This window comes from Mus caroli, chromosome X (assembly GCF_900094665.2).
Source record: "Mus caroli chromosome X, CAROLI_EIJ_v1.1, whole genome shotgun sequence".
NCBI classification, from domain to species: Eukaryota; Metazoa; Chordata; class Mammalia; order Rodentia; family Muridae; genus Mus; species Mus caroli.
Genome location: NC_034589.1, coordinates 120581388 through 120596299, shown reverse-complemented (window position 1 = coordinate 120596299; position 14912 = coordinate 120581388). Strand labels below are relative to the sequence as shown.

The following is a 14912-nucleotide window of genomic DNA, read 5'->3' as shown; positions in this document are numbered from 1 at the left end:
GGGAAGTGGGGGGGGGAGGGTATGGGGGACTTTTGGGATAGCATTGGAAATGTAATTGAGGAAAATACGTAATAAAAAATATTAAAAAGAAAAAAGAAAAAGAAAATGGGGAAGAAAAAAAATAAAAGAATCTCAAGTTATTCTTAACCATTCCTCCACTGAAACTCAGCAGTGTACAGTAGATCACGATTAATAAAGTTCAATCATTCCCAATCATATTAAATATGAACTGAAATGTATCCAAAAGATGACAATTATAACCTAGATGCTTAGTGTGACTTGGTGATTAAATGTGTCGGCTCTTTGGTAAACAGAAAAAAAAATTGCATTTTATATTTGTTTATGCTGCTGTTGTTTAAAGTTAGTCTTATTATGTCACCATGGCTGACCTGCAAACTCTATGTAGGCCAGGATACCCTCAAACACATAGAGATCTACCTACCTCTTTTCCTTCTGCGCTCTGGGATTAAAAGTGAGTGCAACTATGCATGGTTGGCTAAAGCATTTTTCTCTAAATAAGTCTGGCACTCAGTGTTGATCCCCAGAATCCACACAAAGGTGGAAGGAAAGAGCCAAGTTCAAAGGGTTGTTCTTTAAGTACCACACACAATCTGTGGTATTCACTCACCCCTTCACACACACAATGCAATAATAAATATTAAAAATGAGAACTAAACCATGATAGTCCCAGGAAAATGGATAGAACTGGACATAATGTTACTTGAACTAAGTTAGATGCAGAACAAATAATGCCTGTGTTCTTTCTTCTATAGTTCCTAGATGTGTGTGTGTGTGTCTGTGTGTGTGTGTGTATCTATCTGCCTGTCTGTCTGTGTCTGTGTGTCTATATCTATGTGTGTGTCTTGGTGTAGGTCATGAAACTAACTCTTTAAGGAGAATATTTTATTCACATCAGAAGAAAAGTTCAAACATAGTTCAATTCTAAAATGAAAACAATAGTCACCCACATGTTTTATGAGGAGTCATGTGTGTAAAGTTTTCCCAAGCAGACAAATTTATCTTCTTTTTGACCCAATATTACATATACTCCTAACTATTATTTTACTCGACTTGATAAAATTATTAGCATAAGTTTTTTCTATGAAATTGGTTTTACACACCATTGAGTCTTCACAATTATTAAAACTATTTTAACTGAGTAGAGACTATAGTAGAAACACCTTCATGCTCCAAAATTTTTATTAGAATACCCCCAGACACTAGGACATGAAGACTATGTAACAATTGCATAAAATTTTCATTCTTCAGCTGAAAAATTGAAGAGATATTTCATTCTCCTGACATACTGTATTATGTTTACTATTGTGCTTATGTTTACCATTGTCCCCTTTTCAATATTTTATTAACAGCAGAGTTCACCAAATTTAGTCTGTTCTAGATTTCACTGATAATTACCACTGAGAAAAACTAGCTGGGAAAGCAAATTTGTATATAACAAATTACCCTTTTCCCATTGATCTTTATAATAATGTAAGGACTATGAGTCAGATTTTTAAAATTTTTTTTCCATTCCTGCCTCAAGGTGATTACAGCACAAGAGGGGTACAGTTACTCACTCACTCAGAACATCTGCCACCTGCCTGAAGCCACAGCTCAATTCAGGCATGGGAAGCGGGAAGCCCTGCTCTTCCACCTTGCTTTAGTTTCAAATGTTTGCATCATGCAGGCAGCTTCTCATCCCCACTGCCACAGCCTAGATTTAATGGCACATCCAAGATCAGGCTGTGGGAGATATGAGTAGCAGCTGGTCATATCCTGCTGTTTCTGTGGCAAGGTACAGACAACTGGAGAACTCATTTTGTATGTGCTCTTGGAAACAGTGTGTCTCCTGGCACATTTCTGTTCATGTGCAGATTCTGGAAGCATATATTGAATTGGTTCCCTACTTTTGGGCAATGGTAGATTTCTGGTTGCTGCATCCCTATGTAATGTGAGCACACCTGGGCTGGTGAAGCTGGAAGCTGGAATGATACAGAGTAAAATTCACGGTCAGTATTTGGTGTGAGGATACATTACCGAATTTTCAAATTTTCTCAATAACTCTATAGATTTTTATAGTCCTTTGTATGTGTTTGTGTGTGGCATTTATATGCTGAGATGAGAAATTATCACATCTCTTGATTGCTTCTCACGGTGAATCCGTGTTTGGGCAGCACTGAATCGGCATTCAAGGAGACACTGTGAACTCCAGTTTTGTCTTTTAGATAAAATGAGCAATTGAAGTCCTGAGTATTTTGTACTCACTAATTATCCTATGTCACTTCTTCAAGGATGTGGACATTAATTAGCTTCAGTATCCTAAACTAATTTTAAATTAGGTAATTACATTGTATACTCTGCAGTTTCTGCTGAGAAACACGTTCCTCACTTCCTGTCTCTAAGTGATGACCAGCTGTTAAATAGCTTCCAAGTTTTCCCCTGAGTCGGCTACACATCAGAAATGATACCTTTATAGGATGTTTTTAGAACATTCAAGATGAAGGAGCTGTATAAATGATATTGTTATAGCTTGTTATTGTTATCAGTGACAACTCTCTTCACAGTGTCATGGCAGGAGTCATTTGGAGACTCCAATTTTGTAAGATGTAAGATCTGGCATCTCAGAAATGTATTCCTGCCTAAAATCCTTCTCATTTCTCTAGTATTTCCCAAGTTGTTACTAAATACCTATATGTTAGGTGAAAAGACTTTTAAACTCATATTGATTTGAGGTTTCATCCAACATGAGGGGACAAGAGGAAGACAAAAAGGAACCTAAAGCCTGTTTCTAAGAACATTAGAAAAACGCTCTAAAAACTCCAGTAGTGTAGTTGATGAAATATTCACAAGTGATGAAAGGAAAAGGTAATGTGGGGATTCTTCTTATGATCTCCTCATGTCTCTTCACTCAGGAAAATCAACTCACCAGATGTCTGCTGTTGAATATTCTGAATAAATTTCATCTCCCCAAGAATTCAAATGTAAAAAGTTGCATTTAATGAGAGACCAAATTTTTAAGTCACACATGGGCACTGTTTTATTTACTCAACTTTTAAGGTTATTTTCTTTTATGTATATATGCTTTTGCCTGCAAGCATGTGTTGTACCATGTGTGTATGTGAAGAGGGTGAGAGATGCCTTTAAACAGGAGTTAGAGGTAGCTGTGAACTGCCATGTGGGTACTGGGAACCTAACCCTACATCCTTTTCCAAAGCAGCAAGTGCTCTTTAAACACTAACCCAACCTTGTAACATATTATGACTCAACTTTCAGTGGACACATAGACATTGCGTAAATTGAGGATTTTATAAAATAGTGTGTGCTTACATATTGAGTTTAAATATTATTTATATGAAATGCATTGAATACAAAGACTTTCTTAACTTTTACCTTCAGGGAAGGACTGAAGGAGCTGAACAGGATTGTAACCCCATAATAACAATGCCAAATAACTGGACCACTCAGAGCTCCCAGGGACTAACCACCAACCAAAGAGTATACATGGAGGGAGCCAGGACTCCAGATATATATGTAGCAGAGGATGACCTTACCTGACATCAGTGGGAGTGGAGGGAGGCTTGATGACACAACCTAGAGAGGTAAGGGGAGAGTAGGTGAATGGGTAGAGAAACACCCTCATAGATGAGAAGGGGAGGGGGTTGAGGGGCATAGGATGCAGGATTAGTGGAGGAGTAACCAGGAAAAGGGATATCATATGAAATGTATGCAAATAAAATGATTAATAAAAAGTCAAACTTTATTTTTCTAAATAATTTCTGGAAATATCATAATAGACATTATTGTGTTTACAATAGTATTTCCTATAGTTTCTCTCAAAATGTTCCATTATTTCAGAGGTTACTTGCTATGATTCTGTTGTTTTGTGAATGCACAATTTTCTGGTCAGTCTTCATCTGTGCAGCCATCCTACATAGAAGGGCCACTAGAAAATACAAACTTGAAGTAATGAGGCCACTAAAACAGCTTCTATGTTGGTAGAGGAAGCTAAGAAAATAGAAAGTCATAGTACATACATAAGTGTTGTATGACCTCAAATGAAAGAGAGATTCTAATACATGGAAGAGAAGTGCTAATACATGGAAGAGAGATGAAGTCAAGCATTGTCCAGGCTGTAATTCCAAAGGGGGATTTTATTTATTTTAAAAGGATTCTTTTAAAATTCTATACTGGTAGTATGGCTTGGTGTTTCGCCATTAACCTCTTTGGGGGTAAGTTTCTGTTTACAGTTTTACTTATTAGCTTTTTTCAATAATTCTGCACTGCTCTGAGACTGCAGGAGTTACTGTGATAGACAGTGATGTAAAGTACTGATATGTTAAGTGACCTCAGGAAGATTATCTTCCCGAGGGCATTCAAAAAACTTCTTTGCAGCATTCTCATCATTTATAGAATAATTTCATACATGCAAAGCCAATCTCGAATAGACTTTGTACATAGCTGCGTGTCACATCAAGTTTGATTACTTCCTAATCAAACTTGGCTTTTTCAGATCAGAAATATCATTCAGATTCGCTTAATTTTGTTTTAAAATAAGTTGTAGAAGAACAGGTCAAGCATGTACATGTCACTGGTCAACCTGCTATTTCTCAGCTAATGGGAAATGTCTCCTGTGTTTCTATTTATTATAAATTATTATGATAAAGAAAAGGGCAAGTAGCAACAGTCATTAGTCAACCCAATAAAAGTAACCAAACCTTACTGGACCTGAATGACAAAATGCTTTAGTCTATTACTTTCTTGAAATCCATTAACCTCACTTTCATATAAAACAATTTATGCTTATGTGAATACACACTTCTATTTATTTACTTATTTCCTTTATTAAATTATTTTATTTATTTACATTCAAAAACTTGTATCCCTTCTCTGTCCACTCTTCCTGAGTTCTTCACTCCATCCTCCCTCCCTCCACCTCTAAGAAGTTGCTCCGCCACTCCCACCCATGCCCACCTCACCCACACCAACCTTCCCATTCCTGGGGAGATCAAGTTTCCACAGGATTAAGCACACTATCCTCTCCTACTGAGGCCAGACAAGGCAGTCTACGCATATGCCTGGAGCCACAAATCAGCCCATGTATGCTCCCTGGTTTTTGGCTTATTTTCTGCAGCTCTGAGGGGTCCAGGTTAGTTGACATTGTTGTTTTTCCTATGGGGTTGCAATCCCCTTCAGCTCTCTCTCTTCAGCTCTTCCTCTAACTTTTTCATATTGGTTCCAGACCTCAATCCAATGGTTGACCATAAGTATCTGCATCTGTCTCAGTCAATTGCTGGTAGAGCCTCTATGAGGACAGCCATGCCATGTTCCTGTCTGCATGCACAAAATTACCTCAGTAATAGTATCAGGATTTGGTGTAAGTTCATGGGATGGATTCCAAGTTGGGCTGGTCACTGGGTGGCCTTTTTTTGGTCTCTGCTCCATTCTTGCCCCTCTGTTTCCTTTAGATAGGAACAATTCTGAGATAAAAATATTGAAGATGAGTAGCTGGACCCCTGCCTCACCAGAGGCCGTGTCTATCTACTGGAAGAGGTCTTTTGGGGTTCCATTTCCCCACTGTTAGAAAATTTGGCTACTATCATCCCCATTGAGTCCTGGTAGCCTCTCACATCTCTTTATGCTTTGTATTTTGTTTGACCTTTGTGCTCATATCTTCTGTGGTATCTTCTAGACCTATGATTCTCTCTTCTATCTCCTGTATTCTATTGGTGATGCTTGTAGCTATAGCTCCTGATCTCTTTCCTATGTTTTCCATTTCCAGGGTTGCTGACATTTGTGATTTCTTTATTGTTTCTACTTCCATTTTTAGGTCTTGGACCTCTTTGTTCAATTCCTTCACCTGTTTGTGTTTTCCTGTATTTCTTTTTTATTATTGATCATTTCATTCTATATTTCAAATGATAATTCTTCTTCCTGGTTTCCACTCCGCAAAACCTCTATCTCATACCCCTCCCCCTTTGGCCCTATGAGGGTGTTCCTCCACCTATCCTCCCTTTCTTGTCTCACCGCTCTAGCATCCCCCGCTACACTGGGGCATCAAGCCTCAGTACCAAGGGCCTCCACTGCAATTGATGCCAGATAAGGCCATCCTCTGCTACATATGTAGCCATGTATACTCTTTGATTAGTGGTTTAGTCCCTGCAAGTTCTGGGTCGTCCGGTTAGTTGATATTGTTCTTCTTATTGGGTTGCAATTTCTTTAGCTCCTTCAGTCCTTCCCTTAGCTTTCAGTTAGGGTTCCCAAGGTCAGTCCAATGGTTAGCTGTGAGTATCTGCATCTTTCTTAGTCAGGTGCTGGCAGAGACTATCAGGGGACAGCCACACCAGTCTTCTGTCAGCAAGCTCTTCTTGACATCAGCAACAGTGTCAGGGTTTAATGTCTGAAGATGGGATGGATCCCTAGGTGGGGCAGTCTCTGAATGCCCTTTACTTCAGTTTCTGTTTCATTTTTGTCCTTGCATTTCCTTTAGATAGGAACCATTCTGAGGGACAGGACCACTTACTCATCTCAAAAATTTTAACTTTGCGTTTCTTTAAGGGATTTATTTGTTTCCTCTTTAAGGGATTCTACCAGTTTGCCTGTGTTTTTCTGTATTTCTTTAAGTGAGTTATTGATATCCTCCTTGAATCTTTTATTATCTTCATGAGATGTGGTTTTAGGTCAGCATCATGCTTTTCAGGTGTATCCATGTCTTGCTGCAATGGGAGAAATGAGCTCTGATGTTGACAAAATACTTTGGCTTCTGTTGCTCATGTTCTTGTGTTTGTCTCTCAACATCTGGTTATCTCTGGAGTTTACTAGCCTGGGTGTCTTTGTCTGGAGCCTGCCTCTTGTTTCCCTGGTTGTAGTAGATCTCCTGGGAGATCTGTAGACTGTAGAGTGGTGAGAGGGGCAGATGTGCAGATCCATCCCTGTGGAGGAACAGACTGGAAAGGAGATAGGGTTTTTGTGGAGAGGAAGGGTCCAGCCTCTGCTGAGCTCAGTGGGTCCCAATAAGGGCAGTTATTTGGGCAGGGTTCTCACCTGGGTTCCTGATTGCAGCAGATCTCCTGGGAGACCTGCAGACTGTGGAGTGTTGAGAGGGGCAGACACACCAATCTGCCCTGGAGGAGGAGCAGACAGGAGGGCTATTTCTTTTATTAAACATTAGTATATAACATACTGTATTAAATGTACTGTGCACACAAAGAGAAGGTAGATGGCCCAGATGTTGAATATTGTTCCTGTCTAACAACTCTCTGGTAAAAAGGGAAAGTCTTGATGCAGTGTTAGAGTCGAGAAGATAGTTGGGTGAAATAATGTGTAAACAGTTAGGGGTTCATCCATGAGAGAATAAAATAATTTATTTAAAAGGTGATTGAAAACAATTTCCAGATCTTATGTGCCAAACATCTAATTTATTGTCTCTTATATATAATTCTTATGTCTTCATCTCACATACATTAAATTGTTCCATTATTACTCCAATATAAAACCACTTGATGGTAGCATATACTCCCTGCAGGCACCCATTAGTTCCTCTCCATAATAAAATGATGCAATTCTTTCTTCACTTCAAATTTTAGGCCAGAATGCTCAGTACACTCACATTAAGTTAATGTTTTTAGACTGTCTTCTGAAAATTATTGTTATTTGTGCTTTTCTGAGCTACCTTGAAAATTTTGTTTTTAGTCTGGATTTCCCTATGTAGCCCCTATCCACAACACACTGTTTTCAAACTCATGATTATCCCGCCTCAGTCTTCCAAGTGCTGGAATAACAAGCATATGCCACCATTCTTTGCTAATTGAATGTCTTAAGGGAAACAGATCTTCAGTACACATAACAGTCATTCAGTACTTGCCGAGTGTCTTTACTATGGCTCAGAGAAGAACACATTGACAGCAGTAATATTGGTACCCCAAAGGGAGTTCTGTTTTGCAAAATAAGAATGAGTGTAATGACAACAGCAATCACAACAATGATATGTATGACAAAGGAAACAATTTCACACATTAATTCAATTTTTGTAAGATACTCAATGGGTTGAAAATAAGTACATCAGCTAACTAGATATTTGCTTGTTTGTTTTTCCTGCATGATTAAAAATAATCCTGTCAACATGTTCCTATTTATTTCACTTGGAAAAGTGAATACATGGCAATATTAGGATTTGAACGGATTCTAAATTCTCATACAAAATATTTGAGATTGGATGGACTCCTCAATGATGAGAGAAAAATACATTGCAAAGCAAAGCAGGAACCAAGAATTTTATAAATAGCATAGCGATTCACTTGAGTAAAATGTTTATATTTGCAATTTACAAAGTTACCTTCTTTGAAAATTGCAATTATAATCTCTGGATGTTATACATTTTTATAACAATATGAAAATATTAATACTTGTATGACAAGAAGAAATGGACTTACATTGAGCTCTTGTAGGTTTCCAAAGCAGATACTTCTTTTGGAAATGAGAAAATTCAGAGGTGCTTGCTAGAAAGGAAATTATAGTTTCAGTTTATATGAGGAAAGTTGTTGCATTAATATCAGTTTCCAGCCATAAATCAATTTAGCAATGTGTGTTTTGGATGAATTCTTTGTATGTACTAACACCACAATTTAATGCTTTGGGCATCTTTCCTAACTCCATTCCTTCCAGAAGTGTGACTTCCAGGATGGGTGATAAAATTTCCCTGAAGAAGCAACCATCCAAAGTCAATTATATAATATGTTAGAAACACTTACATGTGAAACAAAAGAACTGCAATAGTTTTAGCACTTGTTTCCTGTAAGCACTGTTGTTTCCTTTGAGAGACACTCAGAGAGCTTGTAACTTCCTTTACCTTGATAAGTTGAATTTATCCAACACACATACACACACACACACAAACACACAGAGAGAGAGAGAGAGAGAGAGGTTTAAAAGAACTTCTAGAAGAAAAGTTGGAATGTTGCAGGTCCAGAGACCAATTACAATTTATTTGGGGCCATCTTTAGTCTCCTAAGTAGTCATTCTGTGTTCACCTTCATGTCAAACAAACATCCTGAGACTAATGGATAAAGGAGTATCTAAAATTCTGTGAGTAAAGGATTACATTTTTTGGAATGTATTAACATAACAAATCCACTAATTGATTCTCTAACAATCAATGAGTTAAGGATTCTATCAGCATCTAAGGCCTGTAGCTGAGATTTCTGTTTGGTTACAGGCTTCACCGTGTTAAGTGGAACAAGCCAGAGTCAGAAAGCTCATACTTACATGTTTCTCTCCCATGCAAAATATAGATGTTCTGATTATTTTTATTTAATAGACAGAGGAGTCATTGTTGGGAGAGAAGTGTAATCCAGTGCAATGTGGCCATGAACCTGATCAAAGTACATATTGTATAAGTTTAAAGAAACATAATGTAACCCTATTACTTTTATTCAGCTGATAAAGTCTTTATATAAAAAGTAGAATAAATGATGCCTAATTAAGTGCAAAGCTTTGTTCCAAGTGTTTTGAGTGTCTTTGTTGTATTTTGTTTAGCATTTTAAAAATTTATGTCAAGTATTAACCATAATCATTGTGATTGAAACAAGTAGAGATAATATACAAATTTTCACTTGGTGAATCCTCTGTAAACTTGCCTTGCCTTTATTCCCATTGTGTATTTTCCTAGATAAATTTTTTTCATAATCAAAGCATAAATAAAATATGACTGATAATGACGCATCAATATTTGTTTACAGCATGACTTTTTCAAATAGTTGTTTTATTTCTAATTTTTAAAATATATAACTCAGCCCCTGTGGGCTCCTGCATATAATCCCAGACTTAGGGGACAAGAGTAGTTCTGTAATGTGAAGGATAGCCTAGGATGAAGAATGAGACCCTGTCTCAAAAGCAATAAAAAATAATCAAAATGCCCTGTTAGAAAGCTTATTTATGAAAAGTGCTGAATTCTTTTGAAGAAAATATTCTGAGAATTTATTCTTTTGAAATATATGTAGAATGATAAAGTTGCAATGGCTTTCAGTACACACTAATATTTAGTAACAGGTTGGCATAGACCTAAGAACTGAATGCTTAAACTCTAAATACAAGTATGAAAAAAATTCCAACTTGTTGGGAAGACGATGCCTTTATTACACTGAAAGCCACCATGTTTAAACAATTATGTTTCGAATTAATTTTTGAGCCCTATGATGTTAAAAAGCAGTGATAAGATTTAGTAGAAACTGAATTTGAGATTTTGGTCTTTCTTTGGGCTAGGTATATGATATTTCTACAATCTGCTGGGATGCAGCAGCTAACTCCCCTCCTAGTTAACAATGCAATCACTACAGAAACAACTGATCAATTCTAGTGTACTGTGTTCCACAAATGACATGAAATATTCAATACTTCCTCGTAAAGTTGTCTTTGTGTTAGATTACTTCCCCAACTACAGCATAATGCAAGTGTTGTGCATGCATTTAATGCAAGCTGGGCTAAGCTGTATGCATGTTAGGCATAATAAATGTATTTTCATCTCACTGTATTTTCAACTTACAGTGGGTTCATTGAAGTGTCAATTCATCCTAAGAAGACAAGCCACTGTTTGAGGATGTGAAATGTACAGTGAAATGAGACTTTATTTCAGGAACAGTGGGCCTGCACAATTGCAATACTAACAAATATCATCAGTCTGACTCCTCCCAAATATTTATTAAGTTTTTAGCCAGTAAGTAAACTAAAGATGACCTGTAACATTTTCCTCAAATCTTTCTTTGGCTTTCAGTTTTTATCTATTTTTCTGCAACTATTTTATATAGCAAAATGTACACATTAGGCACAGCAGATTCATTAGCCTCTTAGCCACACAAACCTGACAGAAACCAAAGAACCCTGTATAAAATAAGAATATACTTATAGAGATTATTTTATAACTAAATGAACACTCTCATTCCTGATTCAGGAAGCTTTGCACTATTTATGTGGTTCCAAACCAAGAAAAGAAGGAAAAAAAGACAATTACTTTATGTGTGATATTATGTACTGCTTCTGAAATAAAGTGAATTACCAAGCCATTTAATGAGGATGATCTAGTTTTATTTGTTAGGGAATAAGGGCCTAATTACTTTTACCCATGGGAGATGGCACCTTCTGGTGTTGGCAGCTGCCAGATTATGTCAGCACCTGCCAATAGTTGTTCGTTAGCGAGTTGGAGAAATATTGACACCTTTATGAACATCTGTGATTGATACTGCCTATCCTAAGATATGTAGTCTGAACTTCTGAATGTCATGGCAACCTAGTATAAACTTCATTTGATTGTTGTCATTTTGAGTTTGTAAATTTTGATATTACTTTGTACTTAGAGGTTCCAAGGCTCCATCTTTAACTCCTAGAAATATTCTTTTAAAAAGCTACTGTAGGACAATTTTGGAACCGTGACAAAGATAATATGGAGTTCTCATGTACCTCACACTTACAATTTCCACTTTCTCAATCTTACAATAGAATGATACATTTGTCATTATTAATGAACTGATATTGAACATTTTTGTTAACTGAAATCCATCCTAAACTCAGATTTTCTTGGTTTTTACATAATGTCCATGATGTCTCAAGGATATCATTCAGGACATTGAATTTCATGTAATTATCATGTCTCTTTAATCTTCTCTCAACTGTGAGAGTGTCAGTGACATTTTCTGTTTTTGATGACAGAATTTTGAAATGTACTAACCACATATTTTGTAGCACCAGAATCTATTAGAATTTATGTTTTTAAATTTCTTTCTTTCTTTCTTTCTTTCTTTCTTTCTTTCTTTCTTTCTTTCTTTCTTTCTTACTATCTTTCTGGATATGGCTTATTGTCCTTAATGTAATTATAAACTACATCAATTTCCCTGTCAATATCATCATGTCATCCTTTTTGTAAGTTTTAAAACAAAATATCTTTATTCATCAGCAATGATGCATTTTAGATTTTCACACAAAGTGACAAACAACAAGCTTGTCAGTATTTAATGATTCTTGGCATGTCAGTGTTCTCAAAATTCTGAAGTTTGTTGAAATTGTCATTATTTTAAAGGAATTTCTAATGAAAGCATGGTTAATGTATAGGAGAGGTTTCTCAGAAGAATTCACTGAAGAATTCTCAAAAGAATTCACTGAAAATTCTAGGAACCTATATTTGTTTCCTAGCACCCATGTAGTGTTGCTTGCAACTCCCTATTACTCTATCTCCAGGGTATCTGAAGCCCTCTTTTGGCTTCAGTTAGCACCATCACAAACATGCACACTGACTCTTTGTCTACATATACAAAAATAAAAATGAAAAAATTTAAAAAAATTAAAATGTCATTAAACTGGCAATACATATTTTTTTTTTAGGAAGCACCATGATCATGATTGCCATATTGCATTGCAAGTATATGTTATCAAGAAGTCTGTCTTATGTAGGATTTTTATTGTTATGGTGAAACACCATTACCAAAGCAACTTGAGGGGGAAAGGGTTTATTTGGCTTACATATTACAGTCCTTTGAAGAAAATCAAGGCAGAAACTCAAACAGGAAAGTAACCCAGAAGCTGTGAAACAATACTACATAGTAGCTTGTTACTCGTAGCTTGTTCAGACTGCTTTCTTATAGAACCTAAGATCATCATCCCAGGGATGGCACAAACCACAATGGACTTGTCCCTCTCCCATATTTTACTAATTAAGAAAATGTCCTATGTTGGACTGAATATGTTTGTCCCAGGGAGTAGCACTATTTGGAGGTGTAGCCTTATTAGAGTAGCTTTGTTGGAGGAAGTGTGCCAATAGGCTTTAAGACCCTTGTCCCAGCTGGCTGGAAACCAGTCTTTCCCTAGCTGCCTTCAGAACAAGAAGTAGAACTTTCAGCTCCTCTAGCACCATGCCTGCCTAGACACTGCCATGCTGCCTGCCATAATGATAATGGACTGAAACTTCAATCTACAAAGCAAGTTTCAGGACAGCCAAGGTTAGGCAGTGAGAGAGTTAGAAAACAGAAATCTGGTAATAGAATACAGGGGGGGGGGTGCAGTGTCATGTTCCAGCCGTAGCAAGCAGCAGAATTCAGCAGTTTCAGCCACATGGCTCTGGACTTAAAGAATATAAATTACTAGTGGAACAATTGATGTCGGGTAGCTGGAGCTAAGAAATTAGAGATGACTAAGAAGAGAGCAGCATCACTGACATGAAGGCTTCTAGGAAGTGTTTTCTGAGAGTACAAACATGCTCTGTTCTAATGATAGCCAAGATTGTACCTCATGGTACAGCTAGACATAGAAATGTGCAGGAATCATCCAGGTAGTACTGGTTTTGAAGGTATGAAGGGGTCATGGAGAGCAACTGAGACTTGGCATTGGAAGAGAGCCTATGAGAGACTATTGGTGAATCCTAGTTGTAGCAGAAGACACCAACATATTAGAGATTCCAGTACCATGATGAGGTGAGCAATCAGTAGCAGCAGAGAAGTGATGTCACCAAGAGCCTAGACTGCTACAGAGAGCATAGATGAAGAAGTGATGCCAGCCCATTGGATGACTCCAGATTATATGTGTATCCTAGACAGTGGAACAAGAAGCTGTGAAGTTGAAGTTGACTTGGAAACCCCAAAATATTTGAGATGTTAGAGCCACGGAATACCTGCCAAGAAAAGATGCTAGCAGGAAATGGGACCAGCCCAGGAGAAAGAAATTTGTTGAAGGAAACAAAGATGAAAATGTAGTTGGAGATTTGAAAACTGCTTTGATGTCAGACTTAGAGAAGCAGAGTTTGGAGTATGCCCAGCTATTTTCCTGTCTTCCTTTGTGGACTGCAGTTAAGTGATTGGATGAATCTCAAAACAGAATTTGAACTTTGGACTTTTAATGTTGTTGAGACTGCCACTGACTATGGGGACTTTGAATTTAGATTAAATATATTTTGCATTATTCTATGGCGATGTATGGCCTCCACAGACTCTTTTAAAAGAAGTCTGTGGGGGCCAAGGAGCAGAATGTGATGGTTTGAATATGCTTGGCCCAGAGAGTAGCACTATTAGGAGGTATGGCCTTCTTGGACTAGGTGTGGCCTTGTTGGAGGAAGTGTGTCACCCTGGGTGTGGGCTTTAAGACCCTTGTCCTAGCTGCCTGGAAGCCAGTCTTCTCGTAGCTATAGAACTCTCAGTTCCTCCAGTGCCATGCTTGCCTAGACACTGCCATGCTTCCTGACATAATGATAATGGACTGAACCTCTCAACTTGTAAGGGAGCCCTAATTAAATGTTTTCCTTTATAAGAGTTGCCATAGCCCAGCATAGGGGAAGGCTAGGACAGTGCGGTGGGAGTGGGTGGATGGGTAGCACCTTTGTGGAGGCAAGGTGGATGGGGTGGGATGGCTTTTTGTTTTTATTTTTGTTTTGTTTTGTTTTGGAAAAGAAACCTGGAAGGGGGATAATATTTGAAATGTAAAAAGAGTTGCCATGGTCATGGTGTCTATTCACAGCAATGAAACTCTAACTAAGATATGCCTTAAGTGCTCCTGTCAATTGGCTAAAAGACACCTTGTTGGCGGTGCTGTTCTTATTATCAGTCAGGAGCAAAGCAGATGATAGCCTTTTCATCATCTCAGCTTGATGCTTGGCTTGGTAGCTAAAACTCTTTTATGCCTAAGACACATAAAATCAAGTGAATTCAAATCCAAGCAATGAAGTGCAGAAGGGGGAAGACAGACAGAGACCAGTGTTTCCTCATGCATGAAGTATGGGTGGGGAAAGACAATCACAGACCTGTGCTCTGCCTCACAGTATGGCTGTGTGCTAAAGATACACAGAGTCCCTCCTACCACCACAGACAAAGATCTGTGAATCACCATGCTACTCACGGACCTGCCCTCTGGCACATGGCACAGGAGGGCTCTACACACCCACT

At 37.8% G+C, this 14912-nt stretch overlaps 1 non-coding gene across 1 annotated transcript; it reads left to right on the top strand.

Annotated features, from left to right (window-relative positions):
• Positions 1-14518: 14518 nt before the first annotated feature.
• LOC115030178 lies at positions 14519-14663 on the top strand. The gene has a single exon (XR_003835798.1). It is a non-coding gene; the product is annotated as a small nucleolar RNA SNORA48 (small nucleolar RNA).
• The last annotated feature ends 249 nt before the right edge of the window (positions 14664-14912 follow it).